Source organism: Aristolochia californica, unplaced genomic scaffold (genome assembly GCF_029961685.1).
Source record: "Aristolochia californica isolate CCGP_79_NKW_82.1479 unplaced genomic scaffold, dmAriCali1.0.hap1 SCAF_3, whole genome shotgun sequence".
Classification (NCBI taxonomy): Eukaryota; Viridiplantae; Streptophyta; class Magnoliopsida; order Piperales; family Aristolochiaceae; genus Aristolochia; species Aristolochia californica.
The window spans coordinates 32,386,767-32,394,986 of record NW_027181992.1 but is presented as its reverse complement, the minus strand read 5'-3'; the positions used below and the strand labels follow the sequence as shown (position 1 = coordinate 32,394,986).

General features: G+C 34.6%; 1 pseudogene; it reads right to left on the bottom strand.

Moving 5' to 3' along the window:
• Nucleotides 1-504: 504 nt before the first annotated feature.
• On the bottom strand, nt 505-1,520 carry LOC137959521 (IAA-amino acid hydrolase ILR1-like 2; annotated as a pseudogene).
• Between the last annotated feature and the right edge of the window lie 6,700 nt (nt 1,521-8,220).

Here is an 8,220-nt window from a genome sequence, read left to right as displayed (position 1 = left end):
CAGAATTGCTGGTATGGGCAGCACTATTTTGTAAACAGCAATCAAAAGGACAATATCACGCAACTTCAAAATTTGCAAGTGGTCCTGAAATCCAGAAATTGCATCACTATGATAGATAGAAATAAATCTATCATGCAAGCTAACCCCAGCAATAATAACAGGAAAACCTGCAGTGGAGGCAGCTTATCTGACAGCACTACTGTCAAAGTGCATCATGACAATTATATTAGCGTATCCTTCGACCTGTCATATGATAGCTTCAAGCGTTTCTATTAACAAAATTTCTAAGCCTCTGTGATAAATAAGCCCTTTTTCAAACAGAGGAGGAACAACTTCGTTGATCCCATTATCAATGGCATTCAGCTCCCTCCAACTCACTCCAGAAATTCCAACAGAATTTCCTTCAGGCAACTGAGTCATGGACAGCAATGAAAAAGGAGAGGTAAAAGATGATTCCAATTTCTGTGGTCTCACTTGCAGTGCATAATGACAACCTTTCGTGCATCAGTGCACAACTGCCTGCCCAGTTATTACCTCTTGAATTCTTTGTAACATGCATAGAAGCTCTTTTTACGAAATGCCCTGAAAGTGCCGCCAACTGTTACTGAATCAGGAATGATAGTGTAAGCACTACTTCCATTGATGTGGGACACTGAAACCACCTGTGAATCTAGAGGATTTGCCTCCCTTGAGACAAGTTGTTGTAAGCTGATTACTGAAGATGATGCTGCCGAAATAGGGTCAACTGAAAATTGTGGAATAGCTGCATGGCCTCCATTTCCACTAATCTTTGCTTGGAAGTGTCCACAGCCAGCCAAGAAGTCTTCAGTTTTTAAAGCCACTACACCTGTGGGATAGTGAAACCCCAAGTGAATGCCAAAAATAGCCTCTACATTTTCCAACACCTCTTCTTTGATCATTTTCCAAGCTCCTGTTCCTTGTTCCTCAGCAGGTTGAAATATAAGAACAACTATTCCCTGTAATGTACTGCTGAGTTGTTGAAGTATCCTTGCAGCTCCAAGGAGCATGCTAACCTGTGCATCATGCCCACAAGCCTGCATTTTCCCTGCTATTTTGCTTTTATGCTCCCATTCTACCAATTCCTGGATTGGTGAAGCATCCATGTCTGCTCTGAGAGCGATGAATGGAGGAGAACCAGAGCCAATAAATGCCACAACGCCGGTTCCAGTGACGGGTCATCGATAACGAATACCCATCTTGTCCAGCTCCCATCTGATGAGACTACTGGTTCAGAATTCTTCATAAGCCAACTCTGGGTATTCATGAATCTCCCTTCTTATATTTTTTTTCCACTTGACTATCTTGGGCAAGTTAGCCAATCGAACTATCTCTTCGATTATGGACGAATCCTCGAGTAGGCTGCTTTGGTTCACTGAGTTGGACCAAACGTCACCATTTTCACTGGAATTGGATGTTTCCGTTTGCTCACCTTGGAGAGCAGTAGCACCGGTGACAAGGAGAAGCAGTAGGGCTAACAGGGCCTGAGCAGCAGCACACATATTATCATAAAAAATATATACAATGAATTCAAGTGGACAATGAACAGACGCATCGGTGTTGTTCTCATTAACCGAAAAATTAATCAGCAGCCACAGTCTTCCATTCCCGGAACCCCCAAAAAATTTCCCTCTTGCGTCTTAGCCCCAAAATTTTCACGAAACAATTTCAACGTAATTGTAGAAAAATTATTCAAAACATAGAGGGATAGGAGAAAAGAGAAGACGAAATTCGGAGAAATTTGTCTCAGGAGTTTACCCCAAATTTTGTGGAAGTTCGTGTGCCACTGTGCTGCCGAGACTGAGTATGAGCGGAAATTTCGCCGACGGACCTGACAGAGTCTCCTGCTTCTTCAGTGATGAATCGCAGCCCGTTTGGGCTTCACCGCTTGGAGAGTTTTTGAGACAGAGGGTTCTTAGAAACACGACCAGGTCGAACCCGGCGCCATAAAAATTTCCATTCTCCTATTCCCCTCCGATTTTCCGTCCGATTGTGAGAGTGCGGGGAGCTTTACCCATTCCCGATTTTCTGACGAAGGGTGTGCTGAATACCCTTCCGTTTTTGGAATTTCTGAATCCCCAAAGTCGGATGTCGCCGCCACTGGAGATACAAAGAACTCTTCGAGTTCTTGCATCTTCTGTTCATCTGAGAGAGCGTCTCCCACAACGATTTTATCTACCGCAACAATGAGATGAGGATTTCCGCCCAAGAGGGCGTCTGTTGCCTCTTGTGTGAATTTTTCTTGCTCGGAGATGTGTGGGACCTTTTCAGCGGAAGCCAATTGATTCCTTGAAAGAAATATTTTCACGTAGGCTGCACGCCATTCCCGTATTTTTTCCTCTTCAATGCCAATCCACCGCATTTCTTTGATTTATCTGTGCATCGCCATCCATTCTTCTAGGGATTTTTCTCTGTGCATCGCCATCCATTCTTCTAGGGATTTTTCTCTATGCATTGCCATCCATTCTTCTAGGGATATAGAATGGCTCATTGTGTTCCTGCTCTGATATCATTTGTTATAGTCCCGGATCTGACACAAGGATTCGTTGTTAAGGTTCCGGGTCAGCCATGGGGTATTGTAGAAAGACATGGTGGAATTCTAGGGAGACATGGAGAGAAAGATGAGAATCAAACCAAAGGAAAGCTTGAAAACCCTAAAGCTCGTTGAGGAGAACTCTAAGATTTACCCTAAAATTAACCTAAAATCAAAGTTTGTCTTTCTCATTATTTTTACCCCTTAAATAGGGTTCACCCAGTTAGGGTTTAATATAAACTATTAAAAAATACCACTATATATAAAATATTCCAAAAATACCCCTGTGGCCTAAAACAGAAATAATTAAATTAAATTAAAGAAAAACAATAAAAATAATAATGTTATTGTGTTCATAACAAGATCACAATAAAATAAAATTTTTAGAGTGTATGTATGGAAAAAATTAAAACTATAACAAATGTAAGCAAAAAAAATTTATTCACACACCACAAATTAACACAAACTTTTTGTTATCCAAGTTTGGGAAATTCCACTAGTACAACCCTAATAGGTTGGAATTTTATAAGAAAGAGATTTTTCTACACATGTTTTAAAAATGGATATGCATGCTTGAAACATGTTAAAGATGCAAATGACCTATGGATGCAAACCTTTTAAATAGAATAACAAACACTCATTAAATTCTCAAGTGAACGTGCGGTGGGATATTTACCGAAGTGAAACAAGCCATTATTTTGCCCATTTAAAAGGATCCTACCTAATGACCATAGATGATTGTAAAATGATTTATCATCCATAACGGGTTACATTTTTGTAAGGAATGACTTATGGATTGGGAGTCAACACTCAGTTAAAAATCCTCTGCCTCCCCCTTTTCTCGACGATAGCAAAACCTAATATATAAAAACTAAAAAAAGTTTAGAAACCCTAAAAATTACAAGCACTTTTTTGGAATTATCTCTCTCTACATTTGTGCACTGTGCATTTCCATTTTAGATGTATACTTTCTTCTTAAATCAAAACTTGAGTTTTCACTTTTCCTTCATCTCGTAAACAAAAAAGAGATAAAAAGTAAATAGATCACAAAAAAATGAAAATTTTAGAGTTCATGTATAGAAAAATTTTAAAACAATAACAAATGTAAGCAAAGAAAATTTATTCACACACCAAAAATGAACACAAGTTTTCTTATCCAAGTTTGAGAAATTCCACTAGTTCAACCTTAATAGCTTCAAATTTATAAGAAAGAGATTTTTCTACACATGTTTTAAAAATGGATATGCAAGCTTGAAACATGTTAAAAATGCAAATGACCTATGGATCCAAACCTTTTAATGAAAATATTAAACTCTCATTAAATTCTCAAGTGAATGTGCGGCGGGATATTTACCCGAGTCAAACAAGCCATTATTTTGACCATTTACAAAAAGCTGACCTAACAATCATAGATGATTGTAAGTGATTTATCATGCGTAACGGACTATACTTTTGTAAGGAATGACTTATGGATTTGGAGTCAACACTCAGCTAAAAATCCCATGCCTCCCCCTTTTCCCGACGATTGCAAAACTTAATATATAAAAAATAAAAAGATGTTACAATCCCTAAAACTTACAGATACTTTTTGGAATTATCTCTCTCTACATTTGTGAACTGTGCATTTCTATTTTAAATGTATACTTTTTTCTTAAATCAAAACTTGAGTTTTCACTTTCCCTTCATCTCGTAAAAAAAAACAAGAGATAAAGATAAACAGATCACAAAAAAAAATAGAGTTTTTGTATGGAAAAAATTTAAAATAATAACAAATGTAAGAAAAGAAAATTTATTCACACACCATAGATGAACACAAAAGTTTTGTTATCCAAGTTTTGGAAATTCCACTAGTTCAACCCTAATAGCATGAAATTTTACAAGAAATAGATTTTTCTGCACATGTTTTAAAAATGGATATGCATGCTTGAAACATGTTGAAGATGCAAATGACCTATGGATCCGAACCTTTTAAAGAGAATAAAAAACACTCATTAAATTCTCCAGTGAACGTGCGATGGGATATTTACCCGAGTCAAACAAGCCATTATTTTGCCCATTTAAAAAAAACTGACCTAACAATCATAGATGAACGTAAAGTGATTTATCATATGTAACGGGCTATATTTTTGTTAGAAATGACTTTTGGATTGGGAGTCAACACTCAGTTAAAAATCCCCCGCCTCCCCCTTTTCCTGACGATTGCAAAACCTAATATATAAATAATAAAAAGAGTTTACAATCCCTAAAAATTACAGACACTTTTTGGAATTATCTTTCTCAACATTTGTGTACTATGCATTTCCATTTTAGATGTATACTTTTTTCTTAAATCAAAACTCAAGTTTTCACTTTCCCTTCATCTCGTAAAAAAAAAAAGAGATGAAGGCAAACAGATCACAAAAAAAATAAAAAAATTCGAGTTTATTCACTCACCATAGTTGAACACAACTGTTTTGTTATCCAAGTTTGGGAAATTCCTCAAGTTCAACCCAAATTGCTTGGAATTTTATAAGAAAGAGATTTTTCTACATATGTTTTAAAAATGGATATGCATGCTTGAAACATGTTAAAGATGCAAATGACCTATGGATCCAAACCTTATAAAGAGAATAACAAACTCTCATTAAATTCTCGAGTGAACGTGTGGTGGGATATTAACCCGAGTCAAACAAGCCATTATTTTGTCCATTTACAAAAAGCTGACCTAATGATCATAGATGATTGTAAAGTGATTTATCATGCGTAACGGGCTATATTTTTTTAAGGAATGACTTATGGATTGGGAGTCAACACTCAGTTAAAAATCCCCCGCCTCCCCTTTTTCCCGACGATGGCAAACACTAATATAAAAAATAAATATATTTTAAAATCCTTAAAAATTAAAGACACTTTTAGGAATTATCTCTTTTGACATTTGTGCACTATGCATTTCCATTTTTTATGTATACTTTTTTCTTAAATCAAAACTTGAGTTTTCACTTTCCCTTCATCTCGTAAACAAAAAAGACATAAAAGGCAAATAGATCACAACAAAATGAAAATTTTAGAGTTGATGGATTGAAAAAAATTTAATACAATAATAATGTAAGCAAAGAAAATTTATTCACACATCACAGATGAACACAAAAGTTTTGTTATCCAAGTTTGGGAAATTCCGCTAGTTCAACCCTAGTAACTTGGAATTTTATTAGAAAGAGATTTTTCTAAACTTGTTTTCAAAATGGATTTACATTCTTGAAACATGTTTAAGATGCAAATGACCTACGGATCCTAACCTTTTAGACAGAATTACAAACGCTCATTCAATTCTGGTGTGAATGTGCAGTGGGATATTTACCCGTATCAAACAAGCCATTATTTTGCCCATTTACAAAAAGCTGACCTAGCGATCATAGATGATTGTAAAGTTATTTATCATGTGTTACTGACTGTATTTTTGTAAGGAAAGAATCCCCCGCCTCCCCCTTTTCATGACTAAAGTTTACAAAACTTAATATATACAAAGTAAAAAGAGTTTACAATCCCTAAAAATTACAGACACTTTTTGGAATTGTCTCTCTCTACATTTGTCCACTGTGCATTTCCATTTTAGATGTACACCTTTTCTTAAATCAAAACTTGAGTTTTCACTTTCCCTTCATCTCGTAAACAAAAAAGAGATAAAAGGTAAATAGATCACAATAAAATTAAAATTATAGAGTTTATGTACAGAAAAAAATTTAAACAATAAAAAATGTAAGAAAAGAGAATTTATTCACACACCACAGATGAATACAAAAGTCTTGTTATCCAAGTTTCAGAAATTCCACTAGTTCAACCCTAATAGCTTGGAATTTTATAAGAAAGAGATTTCTACACATGTTTTAAAAATGGATATGCATGCTTGAAACATGTTAAAGATGCAAATGACCTATGGATCCAAACCTTTTAATGAGAATAAAAAATACTCATTAAATTCTCAAATGAACGTGCGGTGTAATATTTACTCGAGTCAAACAAGCCATTATTTTGCCCATTTACAAAAAGCTGACCGAACCATCATAGATGATTGTAAAGTAATTTATCATGCGTAACAAGCTATATTTTTGTAAAGATTGACTTATAGATTGGGAGTCAACACTCAATTGAAAATCCCCCGCCTCCCCCATTTCCCAACGGTAACAAAACCAAATATATAAAAATTAGAAAGACTTTACGATCCCTAAAAATTACAGACACTTTTTTGAATCATCTCTCTCTACATTTGTCCACTGTGCATTTCAATTTTAGATGTATACTTTTTTCTTAAATGAAAACTTGAATTTTCACTTTCCCTTCATCTCGTCAACAAAAAAAGAGATAAAAGGCAAATACATCACAAAAAAATGAAAATTTAAGAGTTTATTGATGGAAATAATTTAAAACAATAACAAATGTAAGCAAAGAAAATTTATTCACACACCTCAGATGAGCACAAAAGTTTCGTTATCTAGGTTTCGGTATTTCCACTATTTCAACCCAAATAGCTTCAAATTTTATAAGAAAGAGACTTTTCTACACATGTTTAAAAAATGGATATGCATGCTTGAAACATTTTCAAGATGCAAATCACCTATGGAGCCAAACCTTTTAAAGAGAATAACAAACGCTCATTAAATTCTCAAGTGAATGTGCGGAGGGATATTTACCTGTGTCAAATAGGCCATTATTTTGCCCATTTACAAAAAGCTGAACTAAAGATCATAGATAATAGTAAAGTGATTTATCATGCGTAACGGGCTATATTTTTGTAAGGAATGACTTATGGATTTGGAGTCAATGCTTAGTAAAATATCCCCCGCCTCCCTCTTTTCCCAACGATGGCAAAACCTAATATATAAAAACTAAAAAGAGTTTACAATCCCTAAAAATTACATACAATTTTTTGAATTATCTCTCTTTAAATATGTGCACTGTACATTTCCCTTTTAGATGTGCAATTTTTCGTTAAATCAAAACTTGAGTTTTCTCTTTCCCTTCATTTCGTAAACAAAAAAGAGATAAAAGCCAAATAGATCACAAAAAATGAAAATCTTCGAGTTTGTGTATGGAAAAAATTTAAAACAATAACAAATATAAGCAAAGAAAATTTATTCACACACCACAGATGAACAAAAGTTTTGTTATCCAAGTTTGGGAAATTCTACTAGTTCAACCCTAAAAGCTTGGAGTTTTATAAGAAAGAGATTTTTCTACACATGTTTTAAAAATGGATATGCATGCTTCAAACAAGTTAAAGATGCAAATAACCTATGGATCCTAACCTTTTAAAGAGAATAAAAAAACTCATTAAATTCTCAAATGAACGTGCAGTGGGATATTTACCCAAGTCAAACAAACACTTATTTTGCCCATTTACAAAAAGCTGAACAAACAATCATAAATGATAGTAAAGTGATTTATCATGCGTAAAGGGCTATATTTTTATATGGAATGACTTATGGATTAGGAGTCAACACACAGTTAAAAATCCCCTGCCTCCCCCTTTACCCTAAAAATTACAGACACTTTTTTAAATTATCACTCTCTACATTTGTGGACTGTGCATTTCCATTTTAGATGTACACTTTTCCTTATATCAAAACTTGAGTTCTCAATTTCCCTTCATCCCGTAAACAAAAAAGAGATAAAAGCAAATAGATCACAAAAAA